The sequence below is a fragment of the Scylla paramamosain genome, chromosome 11 (assembly GCF_035594125.1).
Source record: "Scylla paramamosain isolate STU-SP2022 chromosome 11, ASM3559412v1, whole genome shotgun sequence".
In the NCBI taxonomy this organism is placed as follows: Eukaryota; Metazoa; Arthropoda; class Malacostraca; order Decapoda; family Portunidae; genus Scylla; species Scylla paramamosain.
In genome coordinates, this window is record NC_087161.1 from 23,091,023 (window position 1) to 23,114,765 (window position 23,743).

Consider the following 23,743-nt stretch of genomic DNA (forward strand, 5'->3'; position numbering starts at 1 on the left):
ACATAACTGCCATCTTCCATCGATCATTACTCGTATCTCTTCATCGATCATTATCTTCTTCCTCCTTCAAGTAAACACAGCTCCTTCACTCTACGAATGGGAGAAGTAAGGAAAGCACACGTGTTGCATTGACCTTAGTGCAGTGAAAAAATAATGTAGTGGATAAGGAGATGTACATTTAACTGAATAACGAGATAAAAAAAGATAGATCGATAAAAAAATACTTCAGTCTTTATAAAGGAAGATATAGCCACTGATGAAATAATGAGAGAGAGAGAGAGAGAGAGAGAGAGAGAGAGAGAGAGAGAGAGAGAGAGAGAGAGAGAGAGAGAGAGAGAGAGAGAGAGAGAGAGAGAGAGAAGCAAAAGGGAAATGGACAGCACTCAACTCTTGCGGAGGGAAAGAAAAAAAAAGAAAAAAAAAACTGAAATAGCGTTAAAGAGTTATAGGAACGATATGAAAAGAGGAGGAAGCGAAACAAAAAGCAACGTGCACCTGCCGGGCCCTCGTCAGGTGCATTCATTCCCTCATTGGGCGCCACATTTTTTCGCTCACTGTGGCCACTCACTTCACGCATTATAAGTGAAATGGCGCAAGGGAATGAAATATGAATTATGCTCTCTCTCTCTCTCTCTCTCTCTCTCTCTCTCTCTCTCTCTCTCTCTCTCTCTCTCTCTCTCTCTCTCTCTCTCTCTCTCTCTCTCTCTCTCTCTCTCTCTCTCTCTCTCTGCTCTTATACAATGAGGGTATTAAGTTTATTTACCATGTAACTGATTTATAAGAAGGGCAAGAAAAGAAGGAGGAGAATGAAGAGGAAGAGGAAAGAGAAAAAGAAGGATGTGGAGGAAGAGGAAGAGGAAGAATAAGAAGTGAAGGAAGAGATGGAGGAGGAGGAAGAGGAGCATGGTATACAATGTAAAGAGGAAGGGGTTTCGGAAGAGGAACGGTAGGAAGGGGAGGAGGAGGAGAGTGGGAGAGGGAGGGAGGGGGAAAGGAGAGAGGGAGGTAGAGAGGAAGTGGTTATGGATGCAGCTACAGCTCTGCATTTCTCCTGACATATGTCTGCCCGAGAGAGAGAGAGAGAGAGAGAGAGAGAGAGAGAGAGAGAGAGAGAGAGAGAGAGAGAGAGAGAGAGAGAGAGAGAGAAACTGTATAGGAAAGAGCGGAAGTATGACTCATTTGAATTGACTCAACCAAAAGTCCTTATTTTCTCTAGCATCGTAATCAGATTGTTCTATACCACAGTTACTTTTTATTTATGTTTTATTCAGACTCGAACTCAAACTGGTCTTCTTTTCTGAATCCCCTTCCAGCTTCGTCATCCCGTTCCTTTGGATTCAGCTGCAGCATTGATGTATTAGATAAAGCTGATATAATTGTGTGACTAATTTCAAAAGACTAAAAGACGTCAAAGAGAAAAAGGCAAATTGGTAACTTAAACAGTGAGAAATTAGGAACAAAAAAAAAGGGAAAACAAAAAGTACTACAATATAAGGCCTAAAAAATAAGAAGGAAGATTATATACGAAAGAAAAACGAAGAAGGAAGACATAAAGATGCAAGATGAACACTGAAAAAAAAATGAAAGAATAAACTAGATAAAGAGATAGGTAGGAGAGGAAAACGAGAGAGAAGGGGGAGGGAAGAGAGATGAGAATGCAAGATTAGGGAAAAAGGGACGCAATAGAGTGGTTACGGAGGCTGTATCGGGATGCCTGAGGTTAGGGCGCTGTCGGGGGCGAGGTAGAGGCGATAGTAAGGATGCATAGGGTGTTTCATAAGTCCGTATTTTGAAACACTTCTTCCGACACCTTCCCTATTTTCTAAAGGCTCTAGTTAAAGTTACACGAGTTTTGAAGGTTATTTTTACGATTCTAGTGACAGATTAACAAGATTTCTACATTATCGACAGGAGAATCGGTCTTGAGAAGCTGGCTAATCATCTCTGTGGCCTTTGAAAATAGTCTTGGTGAGAGAGCAAAGCGGTTCAGAGTGCTGGGCATAGACAGAGTGGGAGAAGATTGTGCCCCTGCCTCTATGGGTGCCTAAGCAGGGTGCAGGGTTGGATGTATGGGCGGCTGTAGGGGTGGTGTGGCTGAGGGCAAGGTATTTATTAAGTGATGTTAAGGGTTTGTAAAAATGTCACTATCTATTATTATTTTTTTGTGTGGAAGTCAAGGGTTCCTCTTTTTTTCCGGCGGGTGATGTGGAGGGGGGGGGCGTTGGTCGTGTTGTTTTTTGTTTGTTCTGCCTCCTTATCTCTTGGCCCACGACCTTCTTCTTCAACTCTTCATCCTCGCACCCACCCACCCACCCTCCCATTCTTCTTCTCTCCTTTCCTCTCTCTCCGTCACCCGCCAGCCCTTCCTTTCTCCTCCATCAACATCTCCATCATTATTCCCTCCACCGATTATCTCATTCACCGTTGCTGCCTTCGCTCCTGCTACCACCACTGCTACTATCTTCCTCCTCCTCCTCCTCCTCCTCCTCCTCCTCCTCCTCCTCCTCCTCCTCCTCCTCCTCCTCCTCCTCCTCCTCTTCCTTCTCCTCAACAGTTTCAGAGCTTCACCATTCTTGGAAAAGCAAGATTCCCAGAGAGAGAAATATTGATACATCACGGGACAACCTCACCGGAGAATTCTATCTCCCTATAAACTTAAATTCCTGTGATGGTCTTTGTTCAGCATGCGTACGAGTAATTGAAACAAACAAAGAAAGGGGACCCATAAAGAGGACAGAAGTGGAGATGAAGGAGGAAAAAGAAGATTTATGCTATAGTAAGAGGGTGGAGGGCTACGTGGAAGACGAGGAGGAGGAGGAGGAGGAGAAGGAGGAGGAGGGTCACCAAAGAAGATCACAATCCCCGTAAGAGGATCGAACCGAGACACCTCCTCAGAGTGGCTAAGGTCTTCCAAGTAGCGCTGTCTTTCTTCCCTCCCTCCCGCCTCTCTATCCTTCTCTCCATCATTCCTTCCAGCCTACCCTTCTTCCCGCCACCCCCTCTTTTTTTCTTGGTATCCACTTCTTTCAGCCTCTCCTTTCTCGATATCAGTCTCTCTTTTTTCTGCATTTTCATTTCTTCTAACTTTGCCTTATTTTTTTCTCTTTTTTATGTTATCCTTTTTTCTTCTTATTTCTTCGTATTCTTCTCTTGCAGCATTTTCGTTCATATTTACTGCTTTATGAGTCCTTGTCCGTTTTCTTGTATCAATGTCATCATCATTTCCTGCCGTTTCCTAAAATGCAGTTGGTCTTTTTTTTTCATATATCCTGATTTCTCCTTTTTTTTTCTCTGTCTCTCTCTTCCATTTCCTTCTCCCGTTTTCTCTTTTCCATAAATAAATCCTCTGTGAATGCCATTGTTGATAAAGAGAAATCCATAAGCCCTCCTTCTACTACTACTACTACTACTACTACTACTACTACTAACTGAGCAATTGGACAGTTTATAAGTGTATTTATTGGATAACTGTATAAATGTTTGACGAAGCTAATTTATGGTCTTGGCTTTATATGATTTGAATTGGAGTGCATTTTCGTCTCTCTCTCTCTCTCTCTCTCTCTCTCTCTCTCTCTCTCTCTCTCTCTCTCTCTCTCTCTCTCTCCTCTCTCATCTCTCTCTCTCTCTCTCTCTCTCTCTCTCTCTCTCTCTCTCTCTCTCTCTCTCTCTCTCTCCTCTTCTCTCTCTCTCTCTCTCTCTCTCTCTCTCTCTTCGTCACTTCCCTTTTCATAGTCCCGTTCAATAATTTTTTTTCTTTTTTCTTTCTTTGTCTTAATTATGAACTAATTTCGTTCATTTTCTGTGTCTCTTTGTCAAGTGCCACACCTTTTGACTCTCTCTCTCTCTCTCTCTCTCTCTCTCTCTCTCTCTCTCTCTCTCTCTCTCTCTCTCTCTCTCTCTCTCTCTCCTCTCTCTCTCTCTCTCTCTCTCTAGTGTTCCGCCTTTTCCTCGCTGAACAATATCAAGGTGCAACTCTAATTAGCACCACTAATTAATGAGGGAGTCACCTGCCACCTGAGCTTGAGGTGCGGGTGGGGGGAGGAGAACAGGTGAGGTGAGAGGGGAGAGGAGGGGGAAGAGAGGGGGAGACTGGGTAGAAGAAATGAAGTGAGGGGGAGAAAAGAATAACACCAGACAGGGAGAGACGGACAGACAGGACAGTTTCCTTCTCTCTCTCTCTCTCTCTCTCTCTCTCTCTCTCTCTCTCTTCTCTCTCTCTCTTCTCTCTCTCTCTCTCTCTCTCTCTCTCTCTCTCTCTCTTCTGTCCTCTCTCTCTGCTCTCTCTCTCTCTCTCTCTCTCTCTCTCTCTCTCTCTCTCTCTCTCTCTCTCTCTCTCTCTCTCCTCATTTACTCTTACACTTATTCTTCTCATCGTCTCCTTCCCTTATGTCTTTTCATTCATTATCGCTCCTTATCCTACCCTTCTCTTTGCTCATATTTAACACCCCCTTTAATTGTTTGTTTGAACCTCTCTCTCTCTCTCTCTCTCTCTCTCTCTCTCTCTCTCTCTCTCTCTCTCTCTCTCTCTCTCTCTCTCTCTCTCTCTCTCTCTCTCTCTCTCTCTCTCTCTCTCTCTCTCTCTCTCTCTCTCTCTCTCTCTCCATCCTTTGTCATGTTTTCTCTCTCATCGCCTCCTTTACCTACACATATTCATCCTCTCCTCTTATATCTTTTATTCACACTTTTCATCAATTCTTAATTATTCCTCTTTATCCCTATCTCTCTTAGTTTGTGCATTCTTTTCTATATCTCCTTTTTCTCTATCTCCTTTATCTCTCTATTATCCTTTCCATTTCTTTCTCCGTTCTCTTTGCCTTCTCCTTTTCCTTTGTTTCTCCCTTTTCTGTGGCCTTCTCCTTTCCTCCTCCTCCTCCTCCTCCTCCTCCTCCTCCTCCTCCTCCTCCTCCACCTCCTCCTCCTCCTCCTCCTCCTCCTCCTCCTCCTCCTCCTTCTTCCCCTTCCTTCATAACAGACAAGATCCGCCCTCGCCTCACCTCCCGCTAAACACATTTCCTCCTCCGTCTTCTTCCCCTCTTCATTTCCACTCCCATTTCCCTCCTTCCTTTTCCTCCCCATTTCCTGTCCCGACTCCTGTTTCTCTTTTCCAGGTAAATTGACTGAGTGATGGAGCGACACTCGTGTTTTCCTTTAGTCGATGGAAATGGATGGATTGATGGATGTGGGTGGGTGGATGGAAGTATACATGGTCTGATGGATTTTTAGATCAAGGGTAATGGATTGTATAAAGTATGTATGTATGTATGTATGTATGTATGTATGTAAGTATGTATGTATGTGTATGTATGTATGTGTTGATATATTTTTTATTATATATTTTTTATTGTTTTTTTTTTTACTGTGTTGGTGATGTGATCATGATAGTAATATGAATAGTAATAATGAAGGGGGATGATAACAACAATAACAACAACAACAACAACAACAACAACAACAACAACAACAACAACAACAACATCAATAATAATAATAATAATAATAACAATAACAATAATAATAGTAGTAGTAGTAGTAGTAGTAGTACTAGTAGTAGTAGTAGTAGTAGTAGTAGTAGTAGTAGCAGTAGTGGTAGCAGTAGCAGCAACAGTAGTAGTAGTAGTAGTAGTAGTAGTAGTAGTAGTAGTAGTAGTAGTTGTAGTAGTAGTAGTAGTGTTGTTGTAGAAGTTGTTGTTATTGTTGTTGTTGTAGTAGTTACAGTAGTAGTAGTAGTAGTAGTAGTAGTAGTAGTAGTAGTAGTAGTAGCAGAAGTTGTTGTTGTTGTTACAATAGAAGTAGTAGTAGTAACAGTAGTAGCTATAGTAATAAAAAAAATAACAACAACAAAAACAACAACAAACTACCACCACCACCACCACCACCACCACCACCCTCCCCCCCTTCACCAATAACATCAACAGAAAACAAACTACTTTAATAATAGGGTTAATTACGTGTATAATGAGCCCACCTGATGACACCGCCACGCCAATACAGGTGTGTTCATGAGGTGTGGTGCGTCTAATTAGCAAAGCTGCACACGACGGCTACCTGATGGGGGAGGAGGGGGGGCCAGGGGCATTCCAGGTGTATTTTTTTTAAAGGGTGGGGGTGGAAGGAGGGTGGAAAGGGGGGGAGATGGATAAGCACATTCCATAAGAGACAGAAATGAGCCGTGTTATTCGACATGTTTGAAAGGTTTTTATTAATTATTGTTACTGATGGTGATGATGATGACGGTGGTGGTGGTGGTGGTGGTGGTGGTGGTGGTGAAGGTGAAGGTGCAGATAGTGATTTTCTCTCTTAGTTTATACATACCTCTCTTTTCTCTCTCTCTCTCTCTCTCTCTCTCTCTCTCTCTCTCTCTCTCTCTCTCTCTCTCTCTCTCTCTCTCTCTCTCTCTCTCTCTCTCTCTCTCTCTCTCTCTCTCTCTCTCTCTCTCTCTCTCTCTCTCCTGTTCTACTTGTATTGGTTTGTCATTATTATTTACCTTGCTATCTTTCTTGATCTCCGTTTCCCTTCCTCTTGTTGCTGTTGTTGTTGCCTTTGTTGTTGCCGCTGTTGTTGTTGTTGTTGTTGTTGTTGTTGTTGTTGTTGTTGTTGCTGCTGCTGCTGCTGCTGTCATTGTCGTTGTTGTTGTTGTTGTTGATGATGCTGTTGTTGTTGTTGTTGTTGTTGTAGGTGTGAATTTCCATTGGTGTGAATATCGACAGAATAATGATGAGAAAAAGAACTGTAAGTCTCAGCTAAGTGTATAAATTATTGTACATATGCTTTAAACTTATATATTCGAGGTAACGTGGAAACAATCTTTTCCACTTACATTTAAACGTACGCTCACTTATACACCCTTAGTAACTTACAAAATTTTCCACAAAGATGATAAAAATACCTAGGAGAGAGAGAGAGAGAGAGAGAGAGAGAGAGAGAGAGAGAGAGAGAGAGAGAGAGAGAGAGAGAGAGAGAGAGAGAGAAATATCACCTTAGTAAAATATTATTACCACACACTTTGGCCTTTCTCACGTTCATGGACATAAGATGAGGTGGAAGAATTTTTCATATTTTCTCCCCCTGAAGTAAGGCGAGGCGAGAGGACACAAGGAAAGGCGGATAAAACAGAAGTGGAGAGGCGTGGAATCTTGTGTAAGGAGAGAATAAGAGAGCAGGGAGAAGGAAAATTGTTAAAAGACTTGATTCGTGAGAGAGAGAGAGAGAGAGAGAGAGAGAGAGAGAGAGAGAGAGAGGAGAGAGAGAGAGAGAGAGAGAGAGAGAGAGAGAGAGAGTAAATACATAATGTGCTTGGAAGAGAGAAAAATGGAGAAAATAAGGGAAAGAGAAGAAACACAAGAAATAAAGGAGCGAAACAATAATATAAGAAATAATGAAAGAATGAGAAAGTAAAAGAAATTTTTTCGTTTTAAATAAAAGAAAAGAGATAAAATGCTGAAAAGGGATGAAGAGGAGAGGGAAAACTTAAAAATAAATGAGGAATACAATAATATGATAAGAAATAATGAAAGAATGAGAAAGGAAATGAAAAAAAATATGGGGAAAATCAAAATAAAAGACAAAGAAGAGAGAGAGAGAGAGAGAGAGAGAGAGAGAGAGAGAGAGAGAGAGAGAGAGAGAGAGAGAGAGAGAGAGAGCGTGGTAATAAATAAGAAAAAGGATGATAAAAGAAAGAAAAAAAAAGAGGAAATATAGGGAGAAAAGAAAGAAACAGTCAGTTTAGCAAGACTTTCTTTTACGTTCATTGCAAGAGAAAACTTTTATATTTTTTTAGGCTGGGAAAGTTTCATTAGACCGTGAAATGAACTCTAAATCTTGACGTCCAAACACAGAATTTAATTGGTTCTCTGACACCACATCGGAAACAGAAAACAGAGGGAGGGAAAAAATATGAAAGCGTGATGCGAGAAATTTGTTGATCTTTTAGAAAACCAAACAAAATAAAATGAAAGAATGCGGATAATTGTTGATTTTTCTTTTTATTCCTTCTTTTTTTTCCAGAAATTAATTTTGTGCGTGAGTGAATTACGTTATTAATTAAAATGACTTAAATTCTTTCACGTGTTTACCTGTTTTTTTTTTTCTCTTTTTTTTTCTTGTGAAGTTGCTGTTTGTTTTGTTTTGTAATTTTAAACTTGCCTTCAGATTTTTTTTTATATTTAATTATATCTGGAAAGTTTGTACAGAATTTCTTTCACGAGTGTCGCCCACACTCACACACACACACACACACATACACACATAAAAGTTAGTATTTGCACAGGAAATTCCCACAGGTGATAAATGACACTTCCTTTCCCCACCCCCTTCCCCTTTACTCACCTGCCTCCTCTCCTCCCCATTCATTTCTCCAATCCCCCTTTTTTTTTTTTTTTTTTTTTGCTTCGCCATCCATTTACTTATTCCCTTTTATCTATTCTATTTATATGATTCTATTTCCTTATTCCCTCATGCCTTCTATCTCCTCCCCTTATTTACGTTATCCCTCTCTTCTCCATCCATTCCTCCAAATCTCTCCTTTCCTCCTTCCCATCCTCTCTTCCAAATCCTCTTTCATCTGTCCCCATGTTTAGTTTTTATTGCATTTCCTTATCTCCCCATGCATTTCCCTTCGCTCCCCTCACACTCTTCCCACACTCGTCCTCTTCCCCTACATTCCTCATTGCCTTCCCTCTCTCCCGTATCCCTCCTCTTTTTATCACCTTTACTCCTCCCTCGGTTACTTTTCACACCTTTAATTTGCCTTCTTCCACAGGTGAAAAATTTGATCTTTTCTTCTTCTTGCTCGTTTTTTTTTTCTCTTTTTTTTCTCTCTCTCTTTTTCTTTCGCTGTTTTCTCCTCATCTGTCCTTTGATCTTAACTGTTACTCATGTTTTGCGTGTTTGCTTTCCTTAACCTTTGTTGCTTTGAGAGAGAGAGAGAGAGAGAGAGAGAGAGAGAGAGAGAGAGAGAGAGAGAGAGAGAGAGGAGAGAGGAGAGAGAGAGAGAGAGAGAGAGAGAGAGCAATTAACACACACACACACACACACACACACACACACACACACAGTTTATACAAAAACACACCCAAACACACAATTCAACATACCAGAACACCCACTTACTTCCGCCCCTCCACCCACTGTGTAACTTTACCTGGCCTATAGCGGATTAGGAAATACCTGGCCGGCCCCCAATTAGCACGGCGCCGCCTCCAGGTGTAATCTGGGCACATCGTCTCGACTCCCAGGGGCATGACCACTGACCACTGGGGGAGGGTTAGGGTAGGGAATGGGTAGGGAAGGAGAGGGCAAGGTCGTGGGGATAGATAGGATGGACTTGAGTAGTAGGAGTGGGAGGAGTAGGAGTAGGATGTGTAAGAGGAGTACTTAGGGAGTATTGCGTCACAGGTGCAAAGGTTAACGAGCCTCTATGTTACGCCTTTGTTACCTTTTCAAGCCTCGCGTTCATCTTCAGTACCACCTTTTTTTATGGCGTTGACCACCGATAAATTACATATTGCAGAGGTATTTCCTATGTACCCTATATGTCCTCTCCCTCTCCCCTCCTCCTCCTCCTCCTCCTCCCCTTCGAAGTATGAGTAATGTGGAATGTCAAGATGCATGAAATTCCTATACCTGGGTCACACTTCCCTAATTTCCGTTTGATTTTAAAGGATGGACACGTTTCCCAGATGTGTGTGTGTGTGTGTTGTGTGTGTGTGTGTGTGTGTGTGTGTGTGTGTCCCTTTGTTGATCTGTCTGTCTGTACGTCATTCATTGTGCCATTGTGTATTCAGGCTGTTTTTGGGTCCGTTTCTGTGTGTGTGTGTGTGTGTGTGTGTGTGTGTGTGTGTGTGTGTGTGTGTGTGTGTATGTGTGTGTGTGTGTGTGTGTGTGTGTGTTTGTGTGGGAATTGGCCTCTCAGCTTCATGTGTGCAATGGGTCACGAGGTCAAAGGTGAAAGGTCAAGGTTAGTGAAGCTTTAAATAACACCGTAGTGATTTGGTCTCTATTGTAAACTTTTCTGCCCCCCTCCCTCCCCCCCACTCCAACTCTATTTTTTACCTTCTCGTTATCACACACACACACACCACACCACACACACACACACACACACACACACACACACACACACACACACACACACACACACACACACACACACACAAACACACACACACACAGGTAAAGCACACACACCTTTGCTACATTTCTCACCTGTGCGTCTTGTCATCTCTGTTCGCGTCCATCACTACTTTAAGACATAATTACCTCGAGGAGCTTCTTCTTCTTATTTACTTAGTTACTTATTCTCTCATTATTTGTAATCCTCAATCGTTTCGTCCTCGTCTTCTTTGCTGCTGTTGTTGTCATTGTTTTTTTCTCTCTTTTTTCCCTCCTTTTTTTTTTCTTGTCCTCATTCTCGTTGTCGTCATTATCATAATCATCAGGATTTTTTTTTCTATATTATTTTCTTGCTCCCTTCCTGCAACCTCCTCCTCCTCCTCCTCCTCCTCCTCCTCCTCCTTCTCCTCCTCCTCCTCCTCCTCCTACTCAACAGACAAAGGACGAAGCTAATTGACATAATTATTAAACCTGCCTTTCTTGCCTTTCTTCTTCATCATCTTTCTGGCAGTCAGAGAGAGAGAGAGAGAGAGAGAGAGAGAGAGAGAGAGAGAGAGAGAGAGAGAGAGAGAGAGAGTCCTGTTGGGTCCTCCTTGATGTCCCCGCAGTGCCAACTCTGTGGAAGGAAGCGTGAGTGGATGAGTGAAATAAGCGAAGAGAAGTCAAGTAATGACGGAAGACTTGAACATTTTTGGAAAATTTTTAAATTACTTAAGAAACTGCTACTATAAGAAATGTAGCAAATACAAAATGTGAAAAAAAAAAAACTGACTTTATTTGCCAGTGGAATTAATGTTTTTAATTTCACGTAAGCCAGTATTTAAAAGTGTCTTTTTAAGAGGACCTTGTACTGTTCTCTCCATTTTTCTTTTTCTTTTCTTTTTCAAGTCATAAGCGAGATTTGAAATAAGACTACTGAAAATAAAATAAAAAAATGCAGCAAGAATTGGTTATTGGCGCTATAGCACAAGAACATAAGAAAATTTAATTACTATATTGTATATTTCTTTCCTCTTCGTCTGTACGTCACACTGGACCTGATGGCTTTCTTGTCGTTCTCACACAGTATCCATGTTTCTCACGCTGTCCTTCATCTTTCTCAGTGTCTCTCAGTTGGGAGGCCCGGGAGGGGGAGGAGGAGGAGGACCACCGCGTCACGTGTTTGTGGAATGAGGGACGCGGCGCTGGTGGTCCCTTGAGGCAGGAGGACCACAGCTCACACCGAACACAAGCCGGCCCTGGAAGGTAAATGTTATTCATTTTTTATCATAAACAGTAGCACCAGCAGCCGGAGACTTAGTCAGAACTGATGGGGTTTTTTATTGTAACTTATTTTGCTGCTGCTGCTGCTGTTGTTGTTGTTGTTGTTGTTGTTGTTGTTGTTGTTGTTGTTGTTGTTGTTGTTGTTGTTCCTTTTGCTGTTGTTCCTTTTGCTGTTGTTGTTGTTGCTGCTGCTGCTGCTGCTGTTGCTGCTGCTTCTGTTGCTGTTATTCTTAGAATTCAACAGATATTATCCTACTCAGTACTATGTACACATATTTATAAACTACGTGGCTGTATTTATTTTATTATTAAAGGGGCTAAGTCTGTCCACCTGTCTCTTTTTTTCTTTTTTTCACTTCAACGAAATCGAATGTAGAGGGATAGAAAATAAAATGATTGATAATATTTTCAGAAAGCAGCAAAATTTTAAGATATGTCTATTAAAAGTTATCATATTGTATTGCTACATATAACATCAATGAGGTCATCACATAACCACATAAATCACGTAAAACATCTTCGTCTTAAAGTAAAAAGATTAAAACGGAAAGGTACAGGGGCGGGAGGAGGAAGGAAGGGACGGAGAGAGTAACTCTGTAGAATAAAGTTAAGGAAACGGAGAAGTGCCTCTAGGAGACCCGTGCTGGTGGTCGCCGCTGCATTATGTAACGCCCGGGAGACGGCGCGGCGGGAGAGCGAAAAAAAATGTGTTGCAAGTTTGACTGTGTGTGTGTGTGTGTGTGTGTGTGTGTGTGTGTGTGTGTGTGTGTGTGTGTGTGTGTGTGTGTGTGTGTGTACCAATTACCTTGAGAGGGATGTAACGCAGGTGGTGGAAAATACCGCCCTGGACGTACTTACATAGTCTCCTACGTGCTGTGTCCGGCGGCGCCCACAGTGGGAGACTTGAGGGAAAACTTACGCCGCGTGTGTTTGAAAATATGCCTCTTTGCGTCCTCAGAGAGAGAGAGAGAGAGAGAGAGAGAGAGAGAGAGAGAGAGAGAGAGAGAGAGAGAGAGAGAGAGTCGCTAAACAATACAGGTGTGTAGCAGATTTTTTTTTTTTTTTTTCTTTCTTTTAAGAGCAGAACACACATGTCGGCCTCACCTCACCTCACCTGTACTCACCTGAACTCACCTTTGCCTCGCCTCGCCTCACCTGCCGTCGAGCGCTTCCCTTCCGGACGCCTGAACCTTCATAGTCCCGTGAGAACTAATTATGGACGAGCTTACCCACCAGAAAGGAAAATATTATCACTATAGACCCCCCTTCTATAGACTGACGGGCCTGAGAGGAGGAAGAGGGGGATCTGCTGTAGTTTTTTTAGTATGCTGCTTCAGGTAGGAGATAAAATTTACTAGTCTTGTTATTATTGCAGTCTCCTCTTCCCCCCTCTCTTCTATTTCCAGGTAGAGGTGAGGCAGATCGTTCTCTATGGAAATGGGGAAATACGCACGAAATTACGTTATATTTAAGGTATTTCGTCATCTTCACCCATTTCTGGCGCCTTCGTGGTTTGTTTGTATAAGGGGAAAAGAGAAAGGAATGGAGGAAGGGGAGATGAAGGTAATAAACAGAGGAGCCAGGGAGAGAGAGATAGCGGGATAAGAACTAGGGGAGAGAATGAAGGTGTGATCAAGAAGCATAAGGTGACAAATAAGAATAACACGTTTACCTTTCCCTTGACATACTTGATTCACCTGAGCTGGAAACTAATTACGGTTACCTGTGGCTCAGAGTTTATTTTTTTCACGCAAAGCAGTAAATGTTTACGCACGACAGTGATGAAACGCACGGAAATTGAATTATAATAACATGTGTATTAACATTTCCTGAAAAAAAATATATGATGTAAGCAACGCAGAAGCTAATGAACAAAGGAGGTAAGTGTAATACAAATTTCCTGCTAAACATAACATGGAGTAATGGAAAACTTACGAATATGAATGTGAACTAGAATATGTTAGCTTGTATTTCTAACCCTTTAATGAAATATGCTGCAGGTATAAATGTACGTGTATAATTGTAAAGCTCATTATTAACGCAGAGCAATAAAATGAAAAGGTAAAAAGAAATATATATATATATATATATATATATATATATATATATATATATATATATATATATATATATATATATATATATATATATATATATATATATATATATATATATATATATAAGCTAATAAACCAAGACACTCACCATAAAACTCTTTCATGAAACAGAATGAAAATACTAACAGTGATAATGAGACATAACCAACATGTGACAAAAAAAAAAATAGATAAATAAAACGTGCATACATAAACAAACAAATTGAACAACACATGCAACGAAACACACACAAAAAAAAACACAACAAAATAAACACATCAAAACATCAAAACATTCACTCTATATTACCATTTTTTTCTATAATAATCTCCGAGTTAAAATTATTACCCTATATTGGAGAAATGAAAGGCAATTAACTGTTTTCATACCTAGGTGAATATAATTAAGGAAGGAAGCGCCAGGTGTAATGAGGCGACAGGTAAGCTGGGGGGAGGAGAGACCTACTCACCTGTGCGGGGCCAGTGACGCGCAGGTTAATGACAGGAGATGGTAATGATGTGTTTTGATATCAGGTGTCAAAGGGGGTATATGGGACAGGCAGGTAAAGGGAGGGAGTGGGAAAGGGAGGTTAAAGGGAGGATATAGAGGAAAAAGGAAAGAGGGGAATAGGTAAAAATAGGGGAGGGGAAAAAGGAAAGAGGGGCATAGATAAGAAAGGAAGGGAGGAGGGAAAAAGGGAGATAAAGATGGAATAGGAGAATGGGAATAGTTAGATAAGAAGGGTAATAGAGTAAAGAAAATGTAGATGTTGATGCCGGAAATAAAAAAAGAAAAGTAAGGAAAGATTGACGAGGGGAAAAGAAAGTAAAGGAAGGAGAAAAATTAAGATTAAGTGAAAGAAAGAAAATTAAGGTAGTGGAGGGAAGAACAGAGAGAAAAAGAGAGAAACAAATAAAAAAAAAGTGATGGGAGAGGAGAGAGAAAAGTAAGGCATAGCAGAAAAAAAGAAAGATGTAGGAATAGATATAAAGCAAAACGAAAGTTGATTGATTAATTGACAGATTAGCATTACGAAAACAAAATTATTTAAAAAAAATGGAAGAAAGCTAAAGAAGTACTGAGAAAGGTATTGACTAATAACAGAGAGAGAGAGAGAGAGAGAGAGAGAGAGAGAGAGAGAGAGAGAGAGAGAGAGAGAGAGAGAGAGAATAAGTTACCCTTTCATAATTTTTCTCTTGCTTTCCCGCAGTTTTCCCTCCTTGCATTTTTTTTTTTTTTTTTTTTACCGGCGCATTTATTTTTTGGATCTCTTCCTCGTCCTCCTTTGCTTTTTATCTTCTTTCTCACATTCCAGTCATGTGTTCGTGTCACTTTTATCTCTTTTTCTCTTCTGTATCCTGTCCCATTCCTCTCTCTCTCTCTCTCTCTCTCTCTCTCTCTCTCTCTCTCTCTCTCTCTCTCTCTCTCTCTCTCTCTCTCTCTCTCTCTCTCTCTCTCTCTCTCTCTCTCGTTTTCGTGTGTATGTGTGTGTGAGTGTGTTTAAAGGAGAGAGAGAGAGAGAGAGAGAGAGAGAGAGAGAGAGAGAGAGAGAGAGAGAGAGAGAGAGAGAGAGAGAGAGAGAGAGAGAGCCTCACTTTTAAGACCACGGCTCAATACCCCCGCTCACCCTGTTGCTGTTGCTGTTGCTGTTGTCATTTTTATCGTTAGTTGTGCGTCGGTTTCTTTGTTCCGTCGCTCCTTGCTGTTATTGTTGCTGCTGCTATTGTTGTTGTTCAGTTGACTTTGTTCGTGTAGTTCGCTGCTAATATGAATATGCAATTTTTACCTCGCCGCAAAACTATACATAGAAAGTTTGAGAACTCTAAAAGCACGCATGGCACACGCGCGTGCTCGCCCCCACAACAACAGCAAGGACAACACCCACAGTATTACAGCCGCTGATCAAGAATATTCAAATGCTCTATATATATTTTTTTTTTCTATTATTATCACTGTAGACTTGGTGTGAGGTGATTTTAGTTGAAATTAATTGAGAGGAGTGTTTTGTCTTTATGTTAATGTTACGCAAGAAATCCAAATACTTAGTAAAAATATTCTTGTTAGCAATTCTCTCTCTCTCTCTCTCTCTCTCTCTCTCTCTCTCTCTCTCTCTCTCTCTCTCTCTCTCTCTCTCTCTCTCTCTCTCTCTCTCTCTCTCTCTCTCTCTGTACCTTTATTTTGTCGTGTAGGACAGAGAGATTAGCTGCAACGTATAGAAAGCACATTTAATATTTCTCTAAAGTTACTACTAAATTATTTAAAGCCTAAATATTATTGCGCAAAAAGAAAACAATGGTGCAACACAACAGCTTTTCACGTATTTTCCTTTGGGGAGGGAAAGAGGTTGTAAAGTTGTAAAGGATGAAATGGAACAGTGCTCGCTTTGAATGATAATGTTATATAAAAGAAGTCTAAATATACGTACACTCATGTCTTCGTGTCTGCGTTGCGAGATAATGGCGTGAGTTAATCCATTAGTAGAAGTGAGCTGTGCATGTTTGTACCTGTTGAGACTTGTTCCCATTGTGCTTCCTCTCATGTATTGCTTGTTTCTTTCTGTTCCCTTCCCATATCCCCCTTTTTCTTTCTTCCCTTCTCCCACTCTTCCATCTCCCTATTTCTTTTTTTTTTTTTTTCTTCTTCTGTTCCACCCTTCCCGTTCTCAATATCCCTCCTTTCTTTACCCTCCCGAGCTTCCTCCATGGCTTCCCCACTTCCCCACACTCCCCATTCCCTGCAGCACCTCCACCTTACTTGCGTTTCTCTATTTTTTTGTCCTCTCTCACAGCCTCCCCCTCACACTCCATTTCCAAGCACCTCCTCCCCCTTCATTTTTTTCATGTGAAGCACCAACGCCTTCCCCCCTTTCTCATCCCCTCTCTACACTTCTTACCCATAATCGTTTACCTGTCCCTGATTTTGCCCTCTTTCCCAGGCTCTGGCATTCCCTCAACACTCTTTTATTATTATTATTATTATTATTATTATTATTATTATTATTATTATTATTATTATTATTATTTATTTTTATTTATTTATTTTTTTCTGTATCTCCTCTTTTTTATTCAAGCATGTCATTCCAACACCCTTCCGCCTTCGCTCTCGTCCTTCCGTTGTTTATTACAGCTTTTACACATAATCTCTGCGCTTTCCTTATCTTTCCTAGCGCTATTATTTATTTATTTATTTATTTATTTATTTATTTATTTATTCTTATTTATTTTTTATTTCTTTCTTTATTTATTTTTATTTTTATTTTTTTTTTCTTGTATTAATAGGCAGTATATTATCTCTCTGTCTGTGCGTCTTCCTATATCTGTAAGTCTGTCTCTCTTCCTGTCTCTTTGTTCTTTCTTGGAGATATGAGTATCTTATAAAGTGTATATACATGCATATATACATACACAAACATGCATACATATTCGTATACACACACACACACACACACACACACACACACACACACACACACACACACACACACACAGAGAGAGAGAGAGAGAGAGAGAGAGAGAGAGAGAGAGAGAGAGAGAGAGAGAGAGAGAGAGAGAGAGAGAGAGAGGATGTTTAGCATATTTTGGATAATAATAACATACCAGAGTCACCCCAACAAGTCAGATTTAGACTTTAATGTATTTTAATTAGATATTTTTTTATTCACTCTCCGTCAGTGTCGCCTCGCCAGCCTTGGAGGAACCTTCAGATACGGTTTGTGTTCGTTATTTTTTTCCATGAGTGCGTAATAATGGCGACCGTGGATTGCGAACATACCTTCTGCGCCATCTACATGCTAATTATTAAGAAATTTTTCACATCATTATTACCTGCTTTGTTTTTCTGTTAATCATTAGTATTTCCACACATCCCGCGCATCTGGTTTTCTGTGGAAGAGTCCTGAGTGTCTTCCATATTGGACTACACAGGTATTCGCCACATTGTTCCACTATCGCTCATCCTCGTGTTCGTGTTGCGCTCTTAAGATACAATTGTGGCGTTTACGACTAAATGATTTACGGTGTTCACTGATTTGCTTGTCTCTGCATTTTCTTTTTTTTCACATTTTTTCCCTCTGAATTCATCTCGTTTCAATTATCTTTTTTTTCCCAAGCTGCACTTTAATTTTCAATCGACATAAGGGTATTTTTGCGTTATTGTATTCATGATATGTAATAAATTTTCTTTCGAGTTTATTAATCTCTCTCTCTCCTACCGTGCGATGTCAGTTCTTGGTTTTTCTTTCTCTTTTTGCCTTGCGATGTGGCGCCTTGCAGCAATAAATCAGTCATCCTTATCTATTTCTTTCCTTAACAACCTTTATAATAAACTCTCTCTCTCTCTCTCTCTCTCTCTCTCTCTCTCTCTCTCTCTCTCTCTCTCTCTCTCTCTCTCTCTCTCTCTCTCTCTCTCTCTCTCTCTCTCTCTCTCTCTCGTCACTCATTCTCTTCACCTTTTCTCCCTCACCTTTGACACCTTTTATTTATTTTTTTTCTTATTCTTCGTCACTCCTCTATCTTCACACCAGTATCCTTCTTCCACACCCTTTTTCCTCACTCTTCTCATCCACCTCCATACCCTATCAACCACCAGAAGGCCGCCTCATTCATCTTATACCACCCACCTTTTTCCTATTCCACCAACCCCTTCCTTCCCTCCCTCCCTCACTCCCTCCTACACCTTACCTCACCTTAATTAGCCCAGGTGTGACGCTTGCCATATGCCTCCCTCACCTGTTGGGCTCAAACCTCCTCCAGGTAGATGATTTTATGATTTTGGGATCTCCTCCGTCTGTCGTAGGTATGTAGTTTTGTTTCAGTGGTTGTTGTTGTTGTTGTTGTTGTTGTTGTTGTTGTTGTTGTTGTTGTTATATTTTTGTTTGTTTTCAGTGTTTTAGTTCGTGATTTTATTTTCTTATTTGTTTACTGATTTATTTTATTTATTGTTATCATATTTTTTACCTTATTTTTTTTATTTATTCATGTACCTGCGTTTTCTGTTTTTTTTTTTTTTCTTCTTCTTCTTATTCTTATTTTTTTTAATGAATCAGTCTTAGTTTTCGTGTGATCAATATTCTTTGTTTTATTTATTGCCTCTTTATCTTATTCACTATCCCCTCGTTTATCCGCATTTCACAGTTCTTATCTATAACGTATTAGAATCTATTGTACCAGTCTTAGTTATCATGTTCTCCTCTTCCTTCCCTCCTAGTTTAATTACCAAATTCATCTACATTCCACAACTCTTTTATCTATAACGTATTAGAACCTTCAGTTTTATTTATCATCTTCTCTTCTTTGCTTCCTTCTAATTTAATCACTAAAGACTCAACAGCGTTCTAGAATTTCGCATTACACTTCTTTAACTTAAGCCTGAAATCTGTCTGAAGTAATGCAGTGTATGTAATTAAAATATACCTCGGTTAACAATCAGCAGGGGGAGTAATTTCTTGGCCCTATATAATCAAGTGGGTGTAATCACTACGCTGGAGTAGTAATTAGCTGCGTGTGATCGGTATTACGATGTATAATTTGTCTACTGTAATCAGTATATTTAGTGTATATATATAATCTTTGGTGTATAGTTTACGAGCTGTAATTTGTATGTGATATAATCTGGTTGTTGTAATTCTCCGGTGTGATATAATCTTTTGGGGTGTAATGCGTGTTGATGGTAATTTTTAAGGTTGTTAAGGGTGTAATTTGGGATTATATGGACTATTCGGAGAGGGATTGTGGGGGTATATTGTAACCAGTGATGTAATCTAGGGAGGGTGCTGTGTGTGTTGATGTAATCTTTAGGGGGTGTAATGTACTGTTGGTGTAATTTTGGAGGGATATGTGTATTTTGAGTAGCATTTTTTCCTTTTTTTTTTTTTTTTGTTATGGGGGGGCAGGGGAGGCGTGTTGTGTGGGGTTTAATATAATTCTTAAAAGTGTATTGTGACGTGTAATATAATTTCTAGGGGTGTAATATATTTTGTAAGGTAATTTTTTATAGCAGTACGATGTCCAATGCGATTTAATATTTTTGTGGATGTAATTTGCTCTCTGATATAATCTTTGGAGGTGTAATAGTTCTTGCGGTGTAATCTTTTGTTGTACAACATAATATAATCTTCGGCTATGTAATGCGCACTGTCGTATAATCTTTAGGGGTGTAATACTTATAAATCTAATATAACTATGATAAAGCTATGTAGTATTTAAAATGCTATACAATCTTCATTATTATAATCTTCGAAGTTTCGTAACGTGCAGTGCTGTGTAATCTTTTAGGCGTGTAATGTAATCTCTGGATATGTAATCGGATATAATTTTAACCCTTTTACTGGTGTGGTCTTGCTTCGTTAACATTCAGAGTATTGTTACAACTGCTTGCACAGACACACAGAAAAGTAGAAATATAACACGATTTTGTCTTTACTGGCATATAGAGCTATTTCAAGAGACCACAATATGAAAATTATTATCTGAAAATATCTGTTTAATAAGGGGGAAAGTGTGTCTACCAGTGAGAGGGCTCAGGTGGTGTAATCCTCGGAGTGTGGGGGCGTGTGGTGTTTGGTTCAGCGGTGAGCAACACGGCGCGCAGGTAAACACGGCCCTTCCTTCTCTCTTCTCCCGAAAATCACAGAATAGCAACCTCATATTAGCATTATTATATTTATCTATCTTTTTTATTTGATCATTTTGATAATTCCCTTTCTTATATTTGTCTGGCATTTGTGTATTCGGTGGCTGGCGATCTCCAGTTATCCCTAGCTATCTCAGTTATCAGCAAATGTTTACGCTAATACCTCCGATATCAGAAATCGGTCGGAAAACACCAATAAAAACGCCGATCGTATGATGTTGAATTTTCCTCGCGCCGGATTCGGGAAGATTGCAGCGTTTCGGATTATTTGTCTCTATGCAAGAATCTTTCCCTCAGCTGTAAACAAGAATTTCCTTTTTGATTTGTCTCTCGTTTCGCTGTTTGGCGGTGGTGATGGTGGTGGTGGTGGTGGTGGTGGTGGTAGCGTGATGGCGGTGGGCTCCGTGCGACGAGGCAGTGGAGGGTGGAAGGTGGTTGTGTGGACCGCCTGTGTATGTGTGTGGTTAGGTGTTAGGTGAACTCGTTATGTAGAAAGTGGTGGGATAGTGGTGTGTGGTAGGTATTGCGTAGGTTTGTGGTGTGGTGGAAAGTGGTGGGTGGATGGTTTGATGTGGATTAGCGCTGTGTGGTGGAAATTGTTCGGTAAACACGCGGTGGGAGTTGGAGGTGTTGAGTGGATCAGAGCGGTGTGTGGTGAAAGGTTTTATGTGGATCAGCGGTGAGTGGCGGAGTTTGTTGTGTGGATCAGCGGTGCGTGGCGGAAGGTGTTAAGTGGATTGTGTGTGTGGTGGAAGGATGTTGGGTGGATCAACGATGTGTGGTGGAATTTCTCGTGTGGATCAGCGATATGTAGAAGTTACTAAGTGGATTGTTCGTGTATGGTGGAAAGACGTTAAATGGATAAGCGGTGCATGGTTTTATGTGGATCAGTGGTGTGCGGTAGAAGATTTGGGTGGATCAGCGATGTGTCGCGGAAATTGTTGCGTGGATCAGCGGTGTATATCAGAGAGCACTGGATTGATAACCTATAACTTAAGGTGTTTGGTGGATCAGCGATGTATTGCTTGGATCACCAATATGCAGTAGACAAATTAGGTGAACAAGTGATTGGTGATGGAATATGGATCAGATTAGAGTACTGGGATCACGATGGCCGACGGTGGCTGGATCAGTTGGCGGTGGGGAGAGGTAAGCGGATCACAGATTAATAGTAAGCGGCGGTAAGGCCAACAGAGGAGAGGGTGGGAGACGAGGAGCGGTGGGTGACGGTGGGAGAGGAGTGAGCGGCGGTGGTGGGCGGTGGGCAATATAGCAATGCGAAGAAATAATCGTTGTGTTCTGTGGGGTGCTGTCAGCGAGTTAGCCGCGGTCACGGAGGCGCGGGCGTGCATACATCAGCGTCCGGCGTGGCAAGACTGCTAACTTAATAATCTGGAGGCTGGATTTATTGTTATCATTGTTGTTATTGTTGTTGTTGTTGTTAATGTTGTTTTTGTTGTTGTTGTTGTTTGTGGTGGTGGTGGTGGTGTTTTGCTAGTTATATCATAATTATTTGGTTGTTGTAGTAAAGATAGTAGTTATTGATAGATGTAATAATTGTAGTAGTAATAGTAGTAGTAGTAGTAGTAGTAGTAGTAGTAGTAGTAGTTGTTGTTGTTGTTGTTGTTGTTGTTGTTGTTGTTGTTGTTGTTGTAACTGTTATCTCTATTTTGTAAGTGCAAGTTCCGTACATGTTCTTGTTAAAACGGTGAATGAAGTCGGGTATTCTGTCCGAAATATTCAGTATTATTGATGTAGATTCTATTATATTTTGACGGAGAGAGAGAAAGAGAGAGAGAGAGAGAGAGAGAGAGAGAGAGAGAGAGAGAGAGAGAGAGAGAGAGAGAGAGAGAGAGAGGCACTGCAAATTCAAGTCACCACACCAGCACCTAACTAAACATAATTTGATCACTGCGGAACACACGATTAAAATATATGGAGATTAATAATTATAAGTGAGTTTATTTTTTTTATTTATAGTAGTATTGGTTCACTTTATCCATTTATGTTTATTGATTCACTTATTGATGGCGTCATTTACTGATTATTTCCTCGTACTTACATCACGGCTAGAACACTTGGCACGCATTGCGATGTTCATTTGTTAATGCGCGTCAAAACTACTCGCACTAAAAGGCATAAAAAAATAACGAGAAGCCATGAATAGGTTCTCTTTATAGAATTTCATTTTAATCTCTTTTATCTATGTATCAAACCATGAATACTCGCACAAGTCTTACAGAAATAGTTCTTTGTGTATTTATCCATGTATCATTGTACTGTACGCACGCACATGTAGCCACTGTAGGTGCACACGGAGTCTCTCAGTACGCACACAAGCACGCACACACATCACAGGCACTTACTTACATATGCAATGCGCGTCAATATCTAAACTTCAACGTACACAGGTTTCACTTTTCGCATTTCCATTGAGTCACATTTATCTTTCCTCTCCTGTCTCTCTTTTTTCCTCTCCCTCGCTCACTTTTCGCCGGGCGTTGAGTATCACGGAGTCTTGGCGAGTGAAGGAGCAGGCAAAGGAGGCGGAGAAATGGAGGAGAAAGAGATGAAGGAAAAGAGGAGCGAGTGTGTGAGAGAAAGAGAGAAAGAGAGAGAGGAAATAAGATTGAAGGAGAAAATAAAGAAGGACGATGACAAACATGACAGAGTAAAGAGCGGACCTGCTGGTGGAGAGAGAGAGAGAGAGAGAGAGAGAGAGAGAGAGAGAGAGAGAGAGAGAGAGAGAGAGAGAGAGTTACAATAGGCACGAGGTATCACTTGAAGGTGCGTGGTGTGCTACAGAATAAAGGAAGAAACGGCGACTGAGAGCAGTGAGGAATGAAGTCACGGTGGCTGATGAGGAACGGGAGGGAGGGCAGAGGCAGAGTTATGAGAGGGGAGAGGACGGCAAAGTGAAGGAGGAGGAGGAGGTGGAAGACGTCGAAGAAGAACTAGTCAAAAACAAGAAGAGGACGTGGTGGTGGTAGATGAAATGAAACAAGAGCAAAAATAAAAAGAAGAACCGGGACGAGGAAGAACACACGAGCTAGAAAAAAGATAAGTAAGTAGGCGGTGCATGCAAGGGAAGAAGCGTTAGAGAAGAAGAACCAAGTGTTAGAAGAGTAAGAGACGGAGAGAGTAAGAGGAAGAAGACTCGCTTACACGTTGCAGATCACACACGTCCCTCTCCGCCCGCCCGCCCTCACCTCACTCACTCACCCCGGCTGCTCCTTCCTTCGCCGCCGCCTCCCTCAGTCTGCCCACGTGTCCTGCCTCCCTCGCCCGGTCCCCCGCGAGCCCTGGCCTGCCTAGGGTCCCGCCCGGTCTCGTAAAACAGTCGCCAGCTTGGTCGTGGGACGTTCTATGCTGCTGGAGCGGCCAAAGATCACGGGGGAATTAATCTAGGATAACGTCTCTGTCTGCCTCTCTATCTTCCTCTCCTTCTCTCCCTCTCTCCTCCTCTCTCTCTTGGTAAGGTGTGGGCCGCCGCCGCTGCCGACACACGCCGATAAAAGCTCCATCTGGGGACGGCGAGGGGAACCAGCTCATTAACATTCCTCACGACCCTGGGACCAGCCAACTCTCAGTGTCGAGTGAGACTTGGTGGCGGGAGGACGTGTGCCGCGCCGCTCCCCTGGAC

General features: G+C 41.2%; 2 long non-coding RNA genes across 3 annotated transcripts in view; one reads left to right on the forward strand and one right to left on the reverse strand.

The window, feature by feature from the left end:
- The window catches only part of LOC135105083 (uncharacterized), a 185,464-nt gene extending 174,110 nt beyond the window's left edge, over window positions 1-11,354 (forward strand). The window contains exon 4 of the long non-coding RNA XR_010270699.1: window positions 11,214-11,354. This is a non-coding gene — a long non-coding RNA (uncharacterized LOC135105083). The remainder of the gene's footprint in view (window positions 1-11,213) is intronic.
- LOC135105084 (uncharacterized) lies at window positions 10,090-23,507 on the reverse strand. 2 transcript variants are annotated; one of them, XR_010270701.1, is made up of 3 exons: window positions 23,323-23,507; window positions 11,103-11,348; window positions 10,090-10,726 (listed from the first exon to the last, which is right to left on the reverse strand). It is a non-coding gene; the product is annotated as an uncharacterized LOC135105084 (long non-coding RNA). The 2 variants fall into 2 exon arrangements; XR_010270700.1 differs by having other exon boundaries at window positions 23,310-23,507.
- Between the last annotated feature and the right edge of the window lie 236 nt (window positions 23,508-23,743).